Here is a 21129-nt window from a genome sequence, read left to right as displayed (position 1 = left end):
ACTGCACTATCCCTACCACTCCATCCCAGGGAACATTAAAGACAATCACAGCTTCACATACACTGACCTGTGAATGCCATTGGTGGTGTACATGTACCTGGAATGGAGTGTTATTTTCCCTTCATAAGTTCTGTTCCCTTAATTTATTAAGTTTTAATTTTTTTTTTAATTGCCTGGTTCATGTTACAGATAAAATTCAATTTTTTGGAACAAAATTCATCTCTATTAGTTCACAACATATGCTGCTGCTGAACATGTCTGACATGCACCAATTTCCTGTTGTTTCATTTTGTCACAGAACCCATATTATTCACAGACACTATTAATAGATTATATTACAAAGTTATATTCCTACATACAGAGCAATCACTACAAGATTCATTCCGGGCTGCAAAAGAGCAACACCAGGTAGAGCACACTGCAGCAATAAATGCTATTTTGTCTCACTATTAAAATGGTCTTTCAAAACCTCCATGTGTGTATAGCTTCACATTGAGCTCTTCTAATAGCCTTTGTACCTGGATGTTCAAATTCAGCAGACAGCCGCTCACCTCCGCCCTCCACCCCGATGGAGACTTTTGCCCCTTAGCTTCACAGATATTATGCAGGACACAGCAGGCAGCTATAACCACTAGGATATTTTTCTCTTCGAGAGACAACCTTGTACATAAACAATGCCAGCAACCCTTCAAACGACCAAAAGTACATTCAACTTTCATTCTGCATCTGCTGAGTCTGTAGTTGAATCTCTTCTTGGTGCTGTTGAGGTGGCCAGTGTATGGCTTTATGAGTCAGGGGAGCACGGGGTTAGCTGGGTCCCCCAGGATCACTATTGGCATTTCAACATTCTCAATGGTAATCTGTTGGTCAGGAAAGAAAGTCACTGCTTGCGGCGTTGTGAACAGTCCTGTGTTCTTAAAGATGCAAGCGTCATGCACCTTCCCTGACCAGCCTGCGTTGATGTTGGTAAAGTGTCCCGGTGATTCGATTCCACCATCATTTGCAATACCATAGGAAAGTATCCCTTTCCGTTTATGAACTCTGTGGCAAGGTGGTCTGGTGCTAAAATAGGGATATGAATGCCACCAATCACCTCACCATAGTTTGGGAATACCATTGCCACAAAACCATCCACTATGTCCTGCACATTGCACCAAGTCACAGTCCTGTGTAGCAGGAGGCAATTAATGGCTGTGCATGCATGACAATGGCCCCCACAGTGGATTTCCTGACTCCAAATTGATTCCCGATTCACTGGTAGTAGTTTAGTATTGCAAGTTTCCACAGTGTGATGAGCACTCGCTTCACCACTGTTAGTGCAGCTCTCATTTTGGGGTCCTTGTGCTGGAGGACTGGGGCAAGTTTGGCACACAGATCCAGAAATGCTGCAGAACTTTTGGATGCACAAGGCCACAACTGCTCATCATTCCAAACCTGCATGACAATGTGATTGCACCAGTCAGTGTTTATTTCTCGGGCCCAGAATTGGCTCTCCACCATCTCCAGCTGCTCTGTGAACACCACCAGCAACCCTGAATTGTTTCTTTCTATTTCCCACAGCAATCAAGCCTCCAAGGAATCATCATGAACCCCATGGCCTCTCTTGTAGCTCTGCTAATAATACTGGAGGATCATGAGCCCTGTGCTTGCAACACTTCTGACAAATAGAGCAGAGCTGTGCAGGATCCATGTTTCTGTCAGACATGGGAGACAGTGAGGAGGGACATGCATGTTTGTGCAGATTTTGAAAAAAAAGGTGCAAAATATTAAAAGGTGCAGATGAAATTATGGGATGGAGAACACTGCATTATGGGAAGTTGACCCCATGCTTGGAGTCACCCCTGCATGACTCATTTCAGCCCTTTCAGGCATTGCAAAAACTTCCCAAAACGCCCTGTCCTGGATAGTGCTGAATTGCACAGTGGGATACCTATCCACAGTGCTCTGCTATCTGCATTGATACAAGTGCTCCCGGTGAGGGCTCGCAGGGCCCACACAAGGAGCAAAGAGTGCACACGCACAAGCCATGTAATAATTGAGGTGACTGTATGCCAACATAACTTGGGTTGACATAATTTTGTAGTGTAGACATGGCCTAAGTTTGGTAGCCTGATTCTGGAGCCTGATTAAATAACTGTTGTAATGATTCCTCACCTGGGGAAGTGTTTGTTACACTGATTCCTGGCCTAGAAACCTGATTACAAGGGGACATGGTATTTTGTTTAAAATGTGTTGGCTTCTCCTTGCACTGGGTGCTTACAGTGAATTGATTTCAGCCCTACCTGGGGAAATTAAGGTAGAGCACACCTGTGGTGCCACACAGGGCCACAAGGAGGCATAGTGCTTAGCCTGAAGCCACAGCCAGAGCAAGAAACAGATGCTTAGGGAGCAATGGGCCATCTCTGATGTTCAGCTGCAGGAATCCCTCTGAGTCAACAGTCACCTTCTGAACAATTGAAGACACTGGAATGACTAATGATGTTGACTCTGGAGAGGACAGAGGTACATGACGAGCACTAGTACATGTGATGAGATGGAAGAGCCCCACTATTGCAACAAAGGGGAACCGGGGTTCTGGGCTTCGGTACCAGGAATAATTACAGCAAACAGTTCCTCAGGCCAGGAATCATTAAAACTGTCATTTAATCAGGGTCAAGGGCTCCCAAACTTACAGTCTGCATCTCAGACTCTGAATCAGGCTAGGCCTTGCTCTAGGTATCTCAGGGAGCAACTGCAGCTTGCCTGGCTTCTACCCTCCTCGTTGTTTCTGTTTATATAACTCTGCCCCAGAGTGGGGAAGAACCTCGTCGATTACCCCTAGTTGCAGGTGCTAGCCTGTCGCTTAAGAGATAGCACTCTTTTCCCCATACACTCTTTCACACCCATAGAGGAAGTATAGTGTAGTCCTATTGCAACGTACATCAGTACATCTTGGCAATGGAAATATTCTTTCCTCTCTTTAAAGGACTTTTTATTTTCCTCTCCCATCCTGCCTGACAATATGAAATACTGCATTGTAAGTATTTAAAGAAATCTCTCCCTGGTTCAGTTTCTGTTTGTAATAATTGGAAAGATTTAAAACCCCTGTAAAAATGATGCCCTACTTTTTGAACCCTTAACTTCATCTCCCATCTGTGGAAGGGCTAAGGTCACTACAGCTGAACAGACATCTCACAAGGAGGCCAAGCTTGGCAAAGAAAGATCCTCTCTAAAGTTTCACTTTTATTTACAGGTAGTTGTCATTCCAAAGTAAAATATATTAGTTGAGTCCACAGTTTCCCCTACATGCTTTGTACCACCCCTGGACAAAATCAAAACAAGAGTAACAGATTAGCTGCTTCAGCATATAGTGGTTTTGTGCTCAGAGAAATCTTTATCCAGGGTTGGTGGAACCGATTCAGCAAACAATTTAAATATACACTCTTCTAAAGAGGCCTCTCCCCTCACGGAAGAGGGAGTAAGGAGGAAACACGAGCCCCTTTTCATAGGCACTCAGACTCTCTTGAGCCAAGTCTTTTAACTCCTTCTCCTAAAAAGTGAGAGAACTCTTCTATTTGTTCCTTTAAAATTGGCTGTGTAAGGGCAATGAAACACACCTGCTCTGAGTTGCTCTCAGCAAACCCAGCTGCTTTGCCCCCCCGAGGAGATGAACAGAAAGCAGCTATCCCCTACATGTCCTTCGAGATCAAAGCTAGCCAAAACTCAGAATTTCCAGTTCACAGGAAATTTCAACAAATTGTGTGTCAATTTTTTTTCACTAATACATAAACAGAAAACACTTTGATCTAGAAAAGATAAGATGTTTCAATAAGGGCTAAGTAGCAACGCCTTTAATTATTTTTAAAATAAAATAGTGTATATATAGAGAGAGCTGTATATAATTATATAATTAAAATACATAAATATAAAAAAATAGAATATTTCAACTGTTACACTATGGTATTTCAGTAGTAGTGCATATTATGACAATGTAAAAATAATATAAAAATGAAACACAATTAAATTAAAAATAAAATTTTGAAATCCAAAATGAAAATTTTCCAAACCTAATTTTTTTCTTTCCAAATGTTTTGTTCCACAGGAATATTTGTTGAAAATGACACAATTTTTCTGAAATGTTTTGACAAAAAGGAACTTTCTGTCATATAAAACATTTTGCCAAAAGATTTCTGATCAGAGCTATTCTGGAGTTCATCTGCCACAAAACCTGTATAGAATCCAGATTTATTAAAGCTAATGTTAAAAAATTATATAATACACAGGTTAAGAAAAAGAGTGTCTGTACATCTGGGTATAGTGCTTAGATTATCCAGAAATAAAAAGTTTGTTTTAAAAGTCATAAGACACATATAGTGCATAGTCAGCAATAACCCAAATTTAGGTGAATAAAGTTAACAATACAGTTTAGATATTAGCATCCAAGTATTCGAATACCTCACTCATGAAAAATTATACAGAGAGTTGGTTTTGGAATTTAGGATAGGTTGTCTATTAGAAAATACAATCCACCAGGGAAGTATTTCAGTTACTTTCCCAACTGCTTAACCCACAGAGGTCCTCTGAGACCAACGTCTGGTTTCTTAGGAAATCACTGGTGGCCTGAAACCCACTCTGCACAATGCACACGATGAACCCTGCTGGGCCATATAAGTGACGTTGTGAGGGTTTTGGATCACCAAGGACTGCTGATAGTGGGGTAGGGGGCCTTTGATCTTGGCAAGCTTCCCCACTTAATGCCAAGAGAGAGGCTTAATGTCAAGCCTCTCTCCTGATGTTGTCATTATTTATTTTTCTGCACTTGGTTTGAACTAGACCAGAAATGTCTGAATTTGATTTTTTTTTTAAATCAATCTTTTAAAAATCCCCCTCCTCCAGAGGTGAAAGTAAGCCGGTACGCCCCGGTACGGCATACCAGCAAGAGCCGGTGCACTGTACCAGGGCGGATCGGCTTTCCCTGGCAGCAATTTAAAGGGTCTGGGGCTCCCAGCAGCAGCTGGAGCCCCAGGCCCTTTAAATTGCCACCAGAGCCCTGCTGCCAGAGCCCTGGGAAAGCAGCAGAGGGGCTTGGGCGGCAATTTAAAGGGCCCGGGGCGCCTGCCACAGCTACCGCCCCGGGCCCTTTAAATCGTCCCCGGAGCCTTGGGGTAGCGGTGGCAGGGCTCTGGTGGCTATTTAAAGGATTTGGGGCTGCGGCAGCCACTACTGCCCCAGCCCTTAAAATAGCTGCCGGAGCCCCACTGCCGCCTCCCCAGGGCTCCGGCAGCAAGGCACCGGGGACGATTTAAAGGATCTGAGGCTCTGCTAGCCACTACCGCCCCAGGCCCTTTAAATCGTCCCCGGAGCCTGCCGGAGCCTTGGGGTAGCGGCGGCAAGGCTCAGGCAGCAACTTAAAGGGCCAGGGGCTCGGCCGCTGCTACCACCCCAGGCCCTTTAACTTGCCGCTGGAGCACCACCACCGCTACCCCAGGGCTCTGGCAGCAGGGCTCCGGGGATGATTTAAAGGGCCCAGGGTGATAGCATCAGCCGGAGTCACGGGCCCTTTAAATCACCGCCCGAGCCCCCGGCTGCTGCTGCTACCCCGGGGCTCTGGCAGCGCAGCTCAGGTGGCGATTTAAAGGGCTCAGGACTCCCACTGCCACTACCCTCCAGGGCCCTTTAAATTGCCACCCAAGCCCTGCTGCTGGAACCCTGGGATAGCAGCGGCGGGGCTCTGGCAGTGATTTAAAGGGCCAGGGGCTCCCATCTGCCGCTACTGCAGTGGAGCCCCGAGCCCTTTAAATCACCCCCGGGGCTCCCAGCCTCTGCAGCTGGTAGCTCTGGGGGTGATTTAAAGGGCCCAGGGCTCCCAGCTGCTGCTACCACAGCCCCAGCCCCGGGCTGGGCCGTTTAAATCCTGATTTAAAGTGCCTGGGGATTTAAAGGCCCCGCCTCTTCTAGTTGAGCCACCACCCCTCCCAAGGACTCCGGAGTACCAGTAAGTCTTTTAAGTTACTTTCACCCCTGCCCTCCTCACACATAAAACAATCAAGCCAAAGGTTCAGGCTAGTTTGTAAATTATCTCAATGTGTTCACCCATCCCTAGTCCTAACAAATTATATATGTAAAATATAACTCAACCCATGGCAGATGCTTAGTTCAAAAGCATTTATTCCTATAAGAGGTGGGCATGCTAAACACAGAAAGGGTGTAACTAATTCCATGGAAAAGAGGTACACGAGTCTTCCCATGCCTTTCGAGAAACAGATACTGTAAATAAGTAATTGGATGGATCTGTTTACTGACATGTCATTTCGGGAAGGAACTATAAAGGCCAGATTCTGATCTCACAGCAGCATAACTTCACTGATGTCAACAAAGTTACACAGGTATAAGATCAATGTAAGTAATCGCTGAATCAGGCACCGCGTGTTTTGCTTTTCCTTTAGTTCTTTACAGCTATGTTTTAGTCACATCAGATAGCGTCTGTCAAAGTGAAGAGTGGAACAAAAGGGAAAAAACTAGCCTAAATAGTGATTAGTGAGGAACTGTCCATATTTAATCACAGCTTTTAACTCAGACTTTTATAATTTAAACTTCACTAACTGTCTTCATGATTTCTGCATCCATTTGTCCCGGCCTACGCACTATCTTTGAACTAACAGCATAGCTTATCTTTGTAATTAAGCATTCAGTGTAGCAACAAATCTTCAATTCGGTATGAGTCACTCAGCTGCTAAATCAAACAATGTACCATAAACAAACTGATTTCCTCCTGACCTCAAATGATAATAATGTTATGCAGCTATACTTAAATTTCTTTAGTATAATTTTCTGATACCTTTTGACACACTCATTTTCAAAAAAGGGAACACACAAATATACATACAATTTATGCTAGTTATCCTGGAAAAATGACACCCCAGTTGATAAAAAGGCAAGATCACCTCCTTAAAATTATAAATCTTGGATGGCTACAGCAAAAAGAAAATGTTGTACAATGACCATTATCACATTGATCCTTGAACTTCAGCATACAGTTAAGGTGGCAGCTTAATAGTATTACCTTACCTGTGTTTGGTTTGAAACAGCATCTAATAGTCCTTTTGCTGAAACAGCAACTTGTGTTCTCACATCATAGGCAAAAGATACCCTGATAAAAGCAACGGCTCTGGCAACGTGTGCAATGGATGTTTCCATATCAAGAGCTGCACCCATGTGAGGAATGGGAGCAGGGTCTGAGGGCAAGTGCATGAAGAATAGAGCAGGGGAACAGCTCAAAAAGCGTTCTGCCAATACCCGGGTGGGGTAAAGAGGCATCTTACTCGCTCTGCTGGCCGTTCACCGACCACCTGCTCACCGCTCTCGCCGTGCCCCTCCACCAGCTGCCCTGCTGGCCGCTCATCGTGCCTCTCCACCACCGTCCTGGTGGCTGCTTGTTGTGCCTCTCTGCCGCTGCCCTGCTGGCCGCTCATCGCGCTTCTCTGCCTCCACCCTGCTGGCCGCTCATTACACCTCTCTGCCACCATCCTGCTGGCTGCTCATCACACCTCTTCACTACCACACTGCTGGTCACTCATTCGCCAGCTGACTATCAGTCACCTTCTGCCGCTCTACTGTGACCTCTGCACATCAGTCTCTCAGTGATTTTCAGCTCTTTTGCATGCTAGGCAGAAACACTGCCCCATCTCAAGTGATTTCAGCTCTGCAATTAAAATAACAAAAGAGGCTCCTAAAAAAGCCTATTTAGCTCTATTCTTTGAACAGTGGGGGAAAGAACAGGTTAAACCAGTCTAAAGAGGACTCAGGGGTGGGGGTGAGAGGGGGTGCCGCCTCTTGACCAGGATTCCTGTCCCTACCCCTCTTACTTTCACAGGACTCGGACATTCGAGCCCCTGTTTAATAAGGTTCTTTCAACTGAGGGTGCTCCCTCCCCCTCATTTGGGACAGGTTAAGAACAATCCTGCTACAATAATTACAACATTGGTAACCATATTTCACTATCTCTGCATTCAGCACTAAGGTCATTTGTACCCAACACCAGCCAAAGTTGATCCTTTGACACAGCTGTAAATGATGAATATGTAAACAGAGCAGGAGCAAACTGTATTTACATAAACACACCCATAGTCTCTTCCCCTCCCAGCTAGCTGTCATTCAGACCCTGCTTACAGCTATGTGCAATTTGAGCATAAAATGATCCCTGAGCAGAATAGCAGGTTTTAAACCTACTTTACGTAGAGCTAAATAATTCCACAAGGAGCGAGGAAGAGGAGAGAATCAGGCCCACAGTTCTGATCTTGATAATTTTCAAAAACCTGGAAGAAAACATAATGGCTGATAAAGTTTGCAGAGGACACAAAAATTGGGGGAGTGGTAAATAATGAAGACGACAGGTCACCGATACAAAGCAATCTGGGTCAGTTGGTAAGCTGGGCGCAGGCCATCCATCTGTGTTTTAATACAGTTAAATGTAAACATATACACCTAGGAACAAAGAATGTAGGCCATGATTACAGCATGGGGGACTGTACCCTGGGAAGCAATGACTCTGAAAAGGATGCGGGGATCATGGTGAATAATCAGATGAACATGAGTTCCCAGTGCAGTGCTGAGGCCAAAACGGCTAATGCAATCCTGGGATGCATAAACAGGGGACTCTCGAGTAGGAATAGAAAAGTAATTTTACCTCTGTATTTGGCACTGGTACGACCACTCTTGGAATACTGTGTCCATTTCTGCTGTCCACAATTCAAGAAGGATGTTGGTATATTGGAATGGGTGCAGAGAGGAGGCACAAGAATGATTTAAGGATTAGAAAATGTGCCTTATGGTGATAGACTCAAGGAGCTCAAACTGTGTAGCTTAGCAAAGGGAAGGTTAAGGGGTGACTTGATCACAGCCTGTAAGTACTGGGAGAGAATATTAATGGACACTTCAGTCTAACAGAGAAAGGTATAACACGATTCAATGGCTAGAATTTGAAGCTAGACAAATTCAGACTGGAAATAAAGCATACATTTTCAACAGTGAGGGTTATTAACCATTGGCACAATTTACCAAAGGCTGTGGTGGAGTTTCCATCACTGGCAATTTTTAAATCAAGATTGAATGCTTTCTAAATGACACATACTAGTTCAAAAGGAATCATCAGGGGAAAGTTTATGGCCTGTGTTATACATGAAGTCAATCTAGATGATCGCAACGGTCTATACTTTTGATTTATATTCCTTGCATTTTCAGCACGTCAGTTGTCTTACTACACATCAGCAGCCTGATTAGGCAAGTTAGCTTGATCACAGTGGTTGAACCAACAATACATATCATAGGTCTAAAGTTACTAATGCACCATATTTTAAGCAACTGGGAAAAATACATATATGTGCCCCAATTCTACCATATCCAAGTGCCTCCCATATATTCATTCTCACAACAATTGGTAGGTAGAAGAATATCACTATGCACAATTTGAAGATGGAGAATTGAGGCACAGAGAGAGATGAAGTGACTTGCCCAAAGACACACAAGAAGTCTTTAGCAGAGCCAACATCAAAATTCACATCTCCTGAGTTCCAGCCCAATACCAGGCCATGTATATATTGGCTGGTGCGAATACCTATTAAACCTACATGCTCCTGTTCTTTCAGTAGTCAAACACTAGAGCTGGTTGGAAGATTTTTCTTCAAAATGCATTTTTGCTGGAATATGCTGTTTTGTCAAAGCCAAAAAGGTTTCATAGAGACATATTGACTTTGACAGAAATTTCATCAGAAAGGTTTCTGATGTCCGGAGCTTTCAGATCAATGCAGACCAGAGAGAGCGGGGGGGACAGAAGCAAATCCTTTTCGAGAAGAAAAGAGACATTTTGACACTATTTTGTTTTGCCAAAGCATTGGAAAAGTTTGGGTTTTGTTCCAATGTGGTATGAAAACAAATTTTGAAACTTCAAAAGTTGTCACAAAACAAAATTGTCACCCTCCAGTCAGCGGTATCCCACACTTTTGTTGGTATACCTTTCATACAGTCGGACAGGTGACACAAATATTTGCATTTGCACCTACAAAAACCACTAGCCCCCAAACAAACAAAATATTAATCTAGTATTACCCAAAAGACCATCTTTCCCCCCAAATAATTTTCTCCATATGCTTATGCCATATGGTGTAAGTCAGCATAGATCCATTGTCTTCAGTGTCCATTTACACCAACTAAGGTTCTGGCTTTTTTATGCCCAAACGTCCAAATTCTTGTAGATTAAGAACACTAGGATGCATATTTCAAATGTTATAGCAATTTACAAAGAGGAGGCTTAAAAATTAGCTATCTTTAAACTGATCTTAATGGTCTTTGATCCACCATAATATTTCATAACAAACACCTTAGGTTAAAATTGAAAAACAGGTAACAGCCTGAAGAAGAAAGTTTCTGTATAAATGTATATTGAGAGACCTAGGCCCAGATGTTCAACTGGTGTAAACTGGCATAGCTCTATTTCAAAGGACACACACTGATTTACACCCTCTGAGGCTCTGGCCTTTAAAACCTAATAATTCACCTGTACTCCATACTTGAAAATAAAAAGTAACTTGCATCAGTTACTGGAAATACCACCTGCAAATGGCCTGCATTCCTACCGGTAGAATTAGTCATATATAGAACTCTTATTGCAAAATACAGTAGATATCATGGATAAGTGGGCCTGTGTCAACAGTTACAGACTGATAGAAGGATGCCTGATTTGTGACCTGTGAACATATACCAGCAATTTAATATAGGCAAGAAGATAAACATTACATACGCATACATGTGCATGGCAAGGTTTAAAATGCTTATTATGCTGCCCCACAACTTTCTCTTTAGAAGGAGAATATTTTGGATATATTCTAAATCCTACAAGATGAATCACATAACGCAGCATTTTTATACAACTGGCTGGTAGATCACCAGTGGGTATTGCATAATGTAACATAAATTCATATTATAAATTTATAAGGGATGCAGGCTTACAGCCGGCACATTTTAATATCTTGAATCACTTTTGCTGGATACCCAAGAGGATTATAAACTGGTGCTTAGAATATTCAGTTTATGCTGTCACTATTGCATCATGTCCTGGAACGTGTATTCACTTGTTCTGGACGTGGAGGGAGATAAAACATTTTTTAGAAACAAGTGTCACCAAAATAAAAGTTTATTTTAAATACAGTACAAGCACCCGCATTCCAGAGTCCTTTTGTGTTTAAGATGCTGTGACAAAGCAGAACACATTTTTCAAAAGGAGAAGTTAAGTGGATTAAATTTATCTTTTTGATAGCAAAGAAAATACTTAGATACTGATGGAATTTATCACCAGCCTCTAGAAAAGAATGGGCATTTGTATTGTTGAATGCTGCTGCAGCATGAAAGACTTGCTAATCCCTCCCCTTGCCTTAGAATGGGTCAGCTGTGAGGATTCCTTCCTCACCCCATCAGCCCCTGCATAGCACCTCAGTACACAGTCTAGTTATATGGGCTATGTGCTGAGTTAAGAACTTGGCTCTACAGAAGAATTCCACTGTGTTTTATAGCTGACATCGATATAATATTTACCAAAAACTAACTCTGATAGTTGACACTTGGTAACCATATTGGCAATAACAATTCTGATCATGTTGGCATCTCATCAGTCTAGCATCCTGCCCTGCGTTCCTTTTCTGAAAGTGCTCCGCAGACAATCTGCAGTTTTGCCACATGAGTGCAAATGCATTGCTAGGCCCAGCCAAGGAGAAGAGCTAGTCATGTTATTTTATGACTATCAAGCACCATCTGGAAGCAGGGTTATATGTATTGTACAGCAATAATTTTGCACAACATGGTATCCCAGCAGTAGATGAAGCAATTAGAAATGTGGCCTGGTTCATTCCACACAGTGAAAAAAAATCTGTCATAGTCCTGCAGAGGGGAAATAAAATCACTGCTTGGGTACTGTTCTACAATTTCTAGCAAAATAAATCCCAATTGCAAAATGTGCCTCCTTATGTTCTAATTATTCTTCTCCTAAGCACTCAGGCAGCAAATATGAAGTTACATGTTTATGCTGAACTTTAATGGGCTTAGGACCTTAATGAATAATAAAGTCAATAGAAAGATTTCCATTGGCTTGAAGAGCCTGGCCCTGATCATTCTCTGATATCCTCTTTGTGTAGATGGGTGTCATGCATGTTTCTTCCTGTTCTACAGGTAGGACCTGATTTTCGAATATGCTGAGCAACTCCAACTCAAGTCGATGGAAGTTGTGGATGGTCAGCATCTCTGGAAATCAGGACATTATTGGAGTCCTTTGACGGCTTTCTGGTTTATGTCTCAACTAAAATCAATGAGAGTTTTGCCACTGAGTTCAGTGCAAAGAGGCTTGGGCCCTTAGCGGTATGTATTTGGAGTCTAAAATACAGTGATTTTTATGCTGTACTTTATATATGATAAACACTGTAGTTTTCACATCTACCAAACTCCATCTATTGCTGGGAAGGAACACACACAGTCTCTGTAAAGGTTAATGGTTTAGAGGTTAAGAACAGAGAATGCTGCTCAGGCAGAAAGGAAAGCAAGGGAAATGTATTACTTGTTCCAATGAACTTTGTGATCTGCAGTTGTGTTTATCCTTTCCCATCTTCCTGCAGTGGCATCTTTACAGTCTTGTGGGTTATAATATTACATACATTGTGTCAGGGACTTCTGAAAATAGTATATTTTTTCATATTTTACTGATACTTGGTATTTCAAAGAATGATTGAAATAAAGCAGCAAAAAACTCCAAGCAACTTGGAATCTAATCTTGATTTGGTGAAGAATAAACAGTACCACGAATACATTGCATATGAGAACTGTTCAGTTTACAATCAACCCAACCACATGTACAGTGGCTTTCCCAAAAGTATGTTATGTATTGACATTTCGCTGGATCTTGTAAACTGGATCAGAGTGAACCAGGATCACCATGAATCCATCTAGACACAGCTTACAATACCGCAGCAGGATATAGGCATTTGTAGATCACCAACCACATTTTGATCTTCTCTGGGAAAATAAATCTTCTGAAAATCCTACAGTGACGTGCGGAAATCTAAGGTGGCGATGGCATAAGTCCATGCCAGCTCATCAAGACACAAGGAAGGAATCTGTTTGTTTAAATCAAGGCTTTCTGGTGGAAATCTCTGCTGTCAGCTGGGAGTGGGATGAAGATGACCAAGGTTTATTGAGGAATAATACTTCAAATGGTAACTATCAGCTCTAACATATTTGATTGTTTTTTCAAACACTTTTAAAGGATATTTCATAATTATTATTCAATGAGGGGCTGACTATTGGTTCCAATAAAATGTAATGATTATAATGATTAAGTAGCCCTTACACAGATTGCTTTCCAATGCTAGATCTTTACAAAGAGGGCTGGATTAATGTATAGACAAACTAGGCATGTGCATAGGGTCCAAATGAGTGGGGGAACCAGGGAGCAAGTCCCAGCAAACAGCCACACACTGCAGCCTGGCTGGCCATGCTGTGGATCCACCACAGTTGGCTTCTCCTCAGGACACTACTCACCGCGACAGAGGGGTGGCTGGGCCAAACCTGAGTGCTGCTGTGACCACATCACAATGCTTCTCACACAAATTTGCCTGGGACTTTAGTCATGACAGAGGGTGGCTGGGCCAAATTTGAGTTATGGCTACTTTTGCCTATTTTTTGCAAACTCTCTATATTGTATTTAAGATTAGGTTTGCATATCTAATCCCATTTATACTTATGAAAACTAAGATATCTTCCTTGCATATGACTCCATAGTTAAGTCATTAGAGCAGATTGATACCCGAAGGAACAGCTGAGTGGTCTTAAAGAAATGTACTCGTTCGGAAAGTTTCAGCATCCCACAAATGCATCTCTGTAGCAGGGACCTTTCCTTTCCATTACATGTCTGAGCCCCAGTTTCAGTCCCCTCATTGCTAGGTACATTACCTCTTACTGACTCTCCAGACCAAAAAAGTCCCCACTTCCAGGGTAAACAAGAGCCCAATGGCACAAACATTCAACCCATGTCCTCCAATCCTTCACCTGTTGCTGCACAAGTTCTTTCTTATAAATGAAATAACCACAACTTCCCATACAAGACCAAACCATCCCCACTCTTGATCCCAAGCACTCTTCCATGGAAAGATCAATTCACCCCTCCCTGGGGGTTCCTTAGTCTCATGCCTGCCTCCTCCCTGACCCGTCCACAGCCTATTGCGGCCTGCTCACCATAGGCCCCCAATCCCCTCTGCTATAGAGAGGTTCATCTTCCTGCACTGCTACTCTCTCCAAAGAAAGGGAGATTATGTATATCCCAGCTCCCTTTCCCATCAGGCTTTGCTCTTGGGCTATAGTTCCCAGGGTTCCTCTGGGAATGATGAGCTGCCTCAGAATGCCTTGGTGCTAACTCAGGGTAATACCAAGCCATAAGCCTGCCTTAGTGAACTCAGTGCACCCTGTTACAATCTCCTTCACATTTCTGGAGGGGGAGGGGAAGGGCAGTGTGCCTGAAGGACATGGCTAATGACACTCTAGCACTGCGGAAGATAATTAAAAGAGACTGCACTCTCTGGCGCGCACAGCACACTGTCAAGTGACTACCATCAGCTTGGGCAACATATCACGAGGGACACAAAAGGAAGAAACGTGATGAGCGGTATGAACACAAGTGATTTATTTGTGAAGTTTCTGGGAAACAGGGAAGCTATGTAAGGCTCTAAACATTGATGCCTGAGGTGCTCAGCATGTCATCCTATATAAAGCCAATTCCAATCCAAAACACAGAAAAATATGAGAGAGAGAGAGAGAGAAATGCATTTGCTGCCTGGGAAATCATTGCACATTGAGAGGCAGGGAACAGATTGATTAAGGGAGGAAATGTCCCTCACTTCCCTCATTACACATACATCAGTAAGGAATAACAGCATTCAGCTTGGCATTAGGTAACCAGCAGTGTGTGAACTGGCATTAAATGGGGTTTGAAGAGGCTAGAGGGACAATGCCTGAAGAGGAGAAAGAGAACTGTGAGGAGGAGACAAGTAGGGGGAAAGGAAAGGTGCCATATACAGAAAAAGCCAAGGAGCACAGTGAGAGAAAAAAAGGTGTCCAGGAACTTTTAAAGGGGTAATAGCAGCTTGAAGACCGAGAAAGAGGCTTAATTTCAGCCAATAAAACCTAGGGTAGAGATGGGGATCTGGAAGCAATGAGAGATGAGGGCTGGGACCTTGAAGAAGAGAAGGACAGGAGTACATAACAACGTGGGGCTGAATTCATGTACCCCATAGTTACCAGCTTACTCCACACATAGGGCACAGAGAATAGAATTCTTGATCTTCTCTCCACAAACGGTGCCATCTATTGCAGGCTAAAGAAGGACCACCATTAAGGACCATCAGTTGCAGCAGGCTTTAAATACCCCCTTTCTACCACCACAACAGTGTAAGATCATCATAAACTATCAAATGTGCAACCGTTCTGCCAGGTGTTACCTGCAGTGAGCTCCCTCTAGAGCTTCAGGCCACAGGGCTTACTAATGCTTGAACAGATCGGATTCTATTCACTAGATCAGGGTCTCAAACATGGCCGATAGGCTGGATACAGCATGCAATGAGGTATTCATGTGGTGTACATGTCATATGTACGCCAATGCAGAATCTCAGCTTTCATTTTGAATCAAAGAGTAAGTTTCTAGCCCTCTTGGCAGCAGAGAAAAAGCTCCAAAGGAGAACCGAACATAAATTTGATGTTTATCTGCGTCTGCATACAGCCTGAAACAGTTACCCAGAGGAGTGAACCTCCCTGTTCCCTATGAATGTCATTGGGGAGTCAATGGCGAAGTCCAGTAATGACACTTCAGGGTCAACATTAACGAATCCATTGCCGAGCTTGTGAACGGGAAGAACAGGAAGGAGGTGGGAGTAAAGCCCTCGACGGGTGAGAACTGGGAGTTGCTGCAGGGAAGCAATTGCAGAGGGAAGAACAGAGAAGACACGCAAAGACTGGGAAAGGAAAGAGAATCACAGGAACGAAGATGGGGATGAAAAGGAAACAAAGATCACAAGTAACACTGAAACTAATATTATCTAACTGAGTCATACATTTGTGGGAGATTCACTGTAGCTTAAAGGGAATATGAAATCCTGGATTTATATCTCCTAACGCCTGAGCAATAATTAAATATGGACTCAAGCCCTCTCCTCTGACTGAGTTTGACACCTGTGCCCTAGAGTGTAGTGGTACATATAACACAAGACAGTATGTAACAATGGGTCCTGAGGGAGATGGGGTGGGGGAAGGGAAACAGAGAAGAGGGTGGGGTGGAAGTTTAATGGAAAGAATAAAAGAATAAAGAAACTTTGATAGAGACAGAGTTTCAAGTTTAGAAAGCCAAGGTCAAAGAACATTCCTGACAGTCTAAGCATGAGAACTGTGCAATAAACGTGCGAGACACAGGGGAGCTGGGGAAAAAAAAGATATTTTTTTCCTGGCTCCTCTCACTTGGATTGGGTCAATGTTACAAGGTTAATATCCATCTCTCATGACATGACAAGGGTCAGCATCCACTATGACTGACTACTGTTACAAACTGTGGGTAAATCATTTTGTTTTGTTTTATCAAATGTAAAGTAATCTGGACAAAAATCACAGTAAAAATAAGTTTTTAAACAATTAGAGACATTCTAACTTAAAAAAATAAACGTTGTACAATTGGAACTTTTTGTTTTCTTAAATAGTAAAGATATTTTAGAATCAATGTTAGCATAATTAGAATTTCTTCCTATCTGCCATCAACAGTAACTGCTTCCTGTTCAGCAGTGCCTCACATCTCTGCTGTGCAGAGGTCAAACTGTGCTAATACGACATCCGAATGTCCCCAAATATAGAACTGCCGATCTTGTTAGTGGCTGGAGTGTGAGTCCAAGATGACTCTGGAGCCTTGGAAGTTACCATAGCAACCTACATTATAGATAAGAGCTTTGATGAGGACATTGGCTAAATTAACGGTCTCTCTTAAATCGCACTTCAGCTTGATAAGCCTGCAGCTTTCAGGAGAGAGTGGGCCACATTCTGTTCTCACTTACACCACTGCAAATCTGGAGTAAATACACTGGTTTTTCAGAAGATTTACAGCTCTGGGTATCTGAGAACCAAATTTGGCTCAGTGAACTGGTATCAGGTGCAAGAACCAACTGGTGGGCTGACCAGAAAGGAAAAGAGAGCCATCAAATGATGCTCAGATACAAGCACTCACTGAGGCCTGCACTATTCACAGCTGCATACCTTGCAGTGATACTGCCAGTATTTTCAGCCCAATAAATATAGTTGGTGTAAGAAAACAGCAAATAGACACAGAACTGAATGTATAATGCTGTGAAACTTCAAGCTTGCTGATAGGTGGGAGCTCCTGTGCTGAAACTATCAAGAGCAACTAAAAAAAGCAATAATCAAGTACTCAGCAGCAGTACAGCTCAGGGTCTGGTAATGATCTTTTTCCGGTGGGTTATTTTACCTTCTGTTTTTGTTTCTTTCAAGGCTTGTGTTGCCATCCACTGACCAGATTCTGTCATCCATGGACCTGCTTCTTGGATTCAAATTGGCTGGTTTTTTAGACAAGGTTATTGAGTACAACATATAGCACTTTACTTAGAAGCTGTTATCTGTTACCTTATTATAATTATAGCCTGATTTCTAGAGAGGCTGAGCACCAACAACTCCTCTTGGGTTCATTGGGAGAAATGAATGTTTGCACTTCTGCAAATGAAGCCTATGCTGTATATCCATCAGCTATTGCATAGACCCTAAGAGCTATTCCTGTCTCTCCTTATACATTATTGAAAGAAATAAAAGAATAACTGCATAAAGAGAAGAAATATTTTCCTGGACTTACAGGAATCTCTCTTGCTCTCTTCTTCACAAACAGCTTTCCAAATAAACCGTTAATGCTTTAACCAAAGTCATTTAGGGAATGCCCCCCTGCAAACAAATTATTTGAAAGAGTAAATAGTTTTTATAGCCACTAACTCACTGTTTGCTCAGTGGAGTGTATGGGTCTTGTCTCAAATCCCTCACAGTTTATGCCTTTTTATCCAAACTCTGGTTCAGTCAATGAGAGTGAAGTATATGCCTTTATTGCTGTTGGTAGCACATGCAAAGCTGTGTCCTGCTTTCAGAGAAATGTACCACTAAGACAAAGTGAAGGATTGGATGGGAGATATTCTGGTTAAAAAGCATCAATCTGAACTGAGGTAGCAATGAAGCCATCTCTACATTTTAGGCATTTCGCTGGTTCCAAGTACTCTGCAACCAAAATATTCCATCCCCACAGAAGCCTTTTCTTGTATTATTCTAGCTGGCTGGGTTTCTAAGAACCTCTAGTGAATATCAGGTCTCTGCAGAAAGGAAATGAGATTATCTGATTATATTTGTAGCAGAGTTTTTAGACTTGACCACAGGAATTAAAAGAGCAACACACCACCTGTCTCCTGATTTCAATGGGCTGAGCGTGTGTGGGGTAGGAAACTTGCTACAACATGCCACCTTGTGGTTACAATCCAAATTCAACATGCTGTAGGAAAAAAGTCTTGTGCAGGCCCATAAAGAAGGTTGAGCAATATCAGGTTATGGTAGAAGTCCACAAAGTAAGCATCAGGGCATGGGGACCCATTAGTAGAATTAAAATAGCGAACTTTCCTAGGTTGAGACTATAGAAAGAGTCAGAGATTTCAGTCAGTGCTAAAAAAGGGTCCCAAGAAAAGAGACAGAGGTGTCTGAGGACAAACAGATAGAGCTGGTTCATGTGTGCAAGTGGGGAAAAGAGTAATGCCCTGATTATGCAATGCTAATATGCCCATCCAAAGGTGTATACATACAAAAGGACTGGTGATTACTACATATCCAAACTGCCTCAGATCTATCCTGAAAGCCATTCCTTAAACAGAGTCCCATTATTATTATTACGTTATTTATTTTATTAAGTTATATTACTGCAGGCTGGGGATAGGAGGCTGAGGGTATCGCCCCATTGAAATAGTTTTGAAAATACATATCATTTGATGAGAGATGAACCAAGGAGGCTGGGTCTGGGGTACAGGATGGACAAACTTGTCAGTCAGATTTTGACTTTGCAAAACCCAAACAAAGGTTGGCACTGATCTGTCTTCCATTTTGTCCGACCCACTGAAATGCAGAGAGGCAGAGGAATGATGGTTAAATGACTAACAGATCCCCATAACTATATTTGAGGCCATGTGGTGCATTGCAAAAGTAAAGTAAAAATTATCTTTCCATAGGTGTTTTATTTTTAATAATCCAAGGATAAAGAATCATCCATGGCAAGGAAAGTTTACTAGTATCTGGCGATGGTGACAAATGCCAACATGCCATGCAAGGGATTAGAACAGCAAAGGGTTGCCAGAGCACAGTGGCTGAAGGCCATGTGGCATATGAGCCAGCTACACTAACTTTGTGTCTGCTGGGGGCTCTCTCACACCAGGAAAATCCTCAGTTGGAGAGAGGCAGCTGCTATCGTGCCCCTGCGTGCCACCAGATTGGAGAGGAGCCAGGTTGCACAAGAGAATCTGAGCCCTTCGTTTGGGTTACTTGCCCTATGGTAGACTGTGAGATTCAACTCTCAGAGCTGTAGAAGCGAAAAATATTTATATCAAACATTTCATCTAGCATTCGCTGTCTGACACATTGCCAAAGCACAAGTCATCTAACTTGGTTATTTCCAACATTGTCTGACCAGGATAGACTTAAGGGAAACACATCACACATAGAAAGGTAGGCAGTATGGGGCTGTAAGTGTGGGGCTGGATTATGAGAAGTCAAGTCCAGCCCCCTGCGCTGAGGCAGGACCAAGTAAACTAGACCATCCCTGACAGGTGTTTGTCCAACCTGTTCTTAAAAACCTCCAGTGATGGGGATTCCACCCTTGGAAGCCTATTCCAGAGCTTAACTTCCCTTAGAGTTAGAAAGGTTTTCCTAATATTGAACCTAAATCTTCCTTTCTGCCAATTAAGCCCATTGCTTCTTGTCCGACCTTCAGTGGACATGGAGAACAATCCATCACAGTCCTCTTAAGACTCTTAAGAGCCCTTAACATATCTGAAGACTTTACCAGGTCCCCCCAGCACCACCACCACCAGGTCTTCATTTCTCAAGACTAAATGTGCCCAGTTTTTTTTAACCTTTCCTCATAGGTCAGGATTTCTGAACCTTTTATTGTTTTTGTTGCTCTCCTCTGAACTCCCTCCAATTGTCCCCATCTTTCCTAAAGTGTGGTGCCTGAACTGGACTCAGAACTGCAGCTGAGGCCTCACCAGTGCCAAGTGGAGTGGGACAATTACCTCCCATGTCTCACACATGTAAATATATCCCCGAATTATATTAGCCTAGATCTCAGCTGTAAGCATACACAATAATTAATTGTTTTCAGAAACGTTATCAACTACTTTTAGGTTCATTTTAAACTGTTTTATGCCTATCGTCTTACTTCGTTTTTTCAATTTGAAAAAGATGGAGTTAGAGGACCAAAGTCAATTTTTACTCTGTCCTCTCTCTTACAAAGTCCCACGGCAATTCTCATCTGATCTATGAACTTTGTATATGGAAGTTAAAATATGAACAAGGAACAACTTAGATACATATTCACACAGAACAATTGAGATATTCACATAGAACAACTTTGTTTAATGTTAGTTAGGGTGGCTTTGTTCTGCTTTAGCAGTATTTTACTCAAATGCCGAAAACTAGGAAATACAAAATTAAGGTCAACACCACACTTCTGTTTCTCTACCTGTGCTAATGTAAAATATATCAACTCTCACCTATTACTGTCCTCCTTCCACAACACATTGTTCACACCCAGAACTCACAAACTACTGTGCTGCCTTAATTCCAACATACATATAAGGAAGGCATCTGTTAAAAGTATATGTCCTTCCTTTGAGAGAAGCTTGTGTTTCTGGATTTCTTTGAATAAAAGATAACTTTTAATATATGTCACCTTGATATATGTTGTAGTTAAGGCAGTAATTATAAAAAGGTCATTTTATAAACCACATTACTCCCCTTCAAATTCCATCTGCGCAGAAAATTCAATGCTTT

The 21129-nt window shown here is 42.5% G+C and overlaps 1 protein-coding gene across 3 annotated transcripts in view; it reads right to left on the bottom strand.

Moving 5' to 3' along the window:
- MYO3A (myosin IIIA) overlaps positions 1-21129 on the bottom strand; it is a 351398-nt gene that overhangs the window by 294217 nt on the left and 36052 nt on the right. The window lies entirely within an intron of this gene.

Source organism: Malaclemys terrapin, chromosome 2 (genome assembly GCF_027887155.1).
Source record: "Malaclemys terrapin pileata isolate rMalTer1 chromosome 2, rMalTer1.hap1, whole genome shotgun sequence".
NCBI lineage: Eukaryota > Metazoa > Chordata > Testudines > Emydidae > Malaclemys > Malaclemys terrapin.
This window is presented reverse-complemented; position numbering and strand designations above follow the sequence as displayed.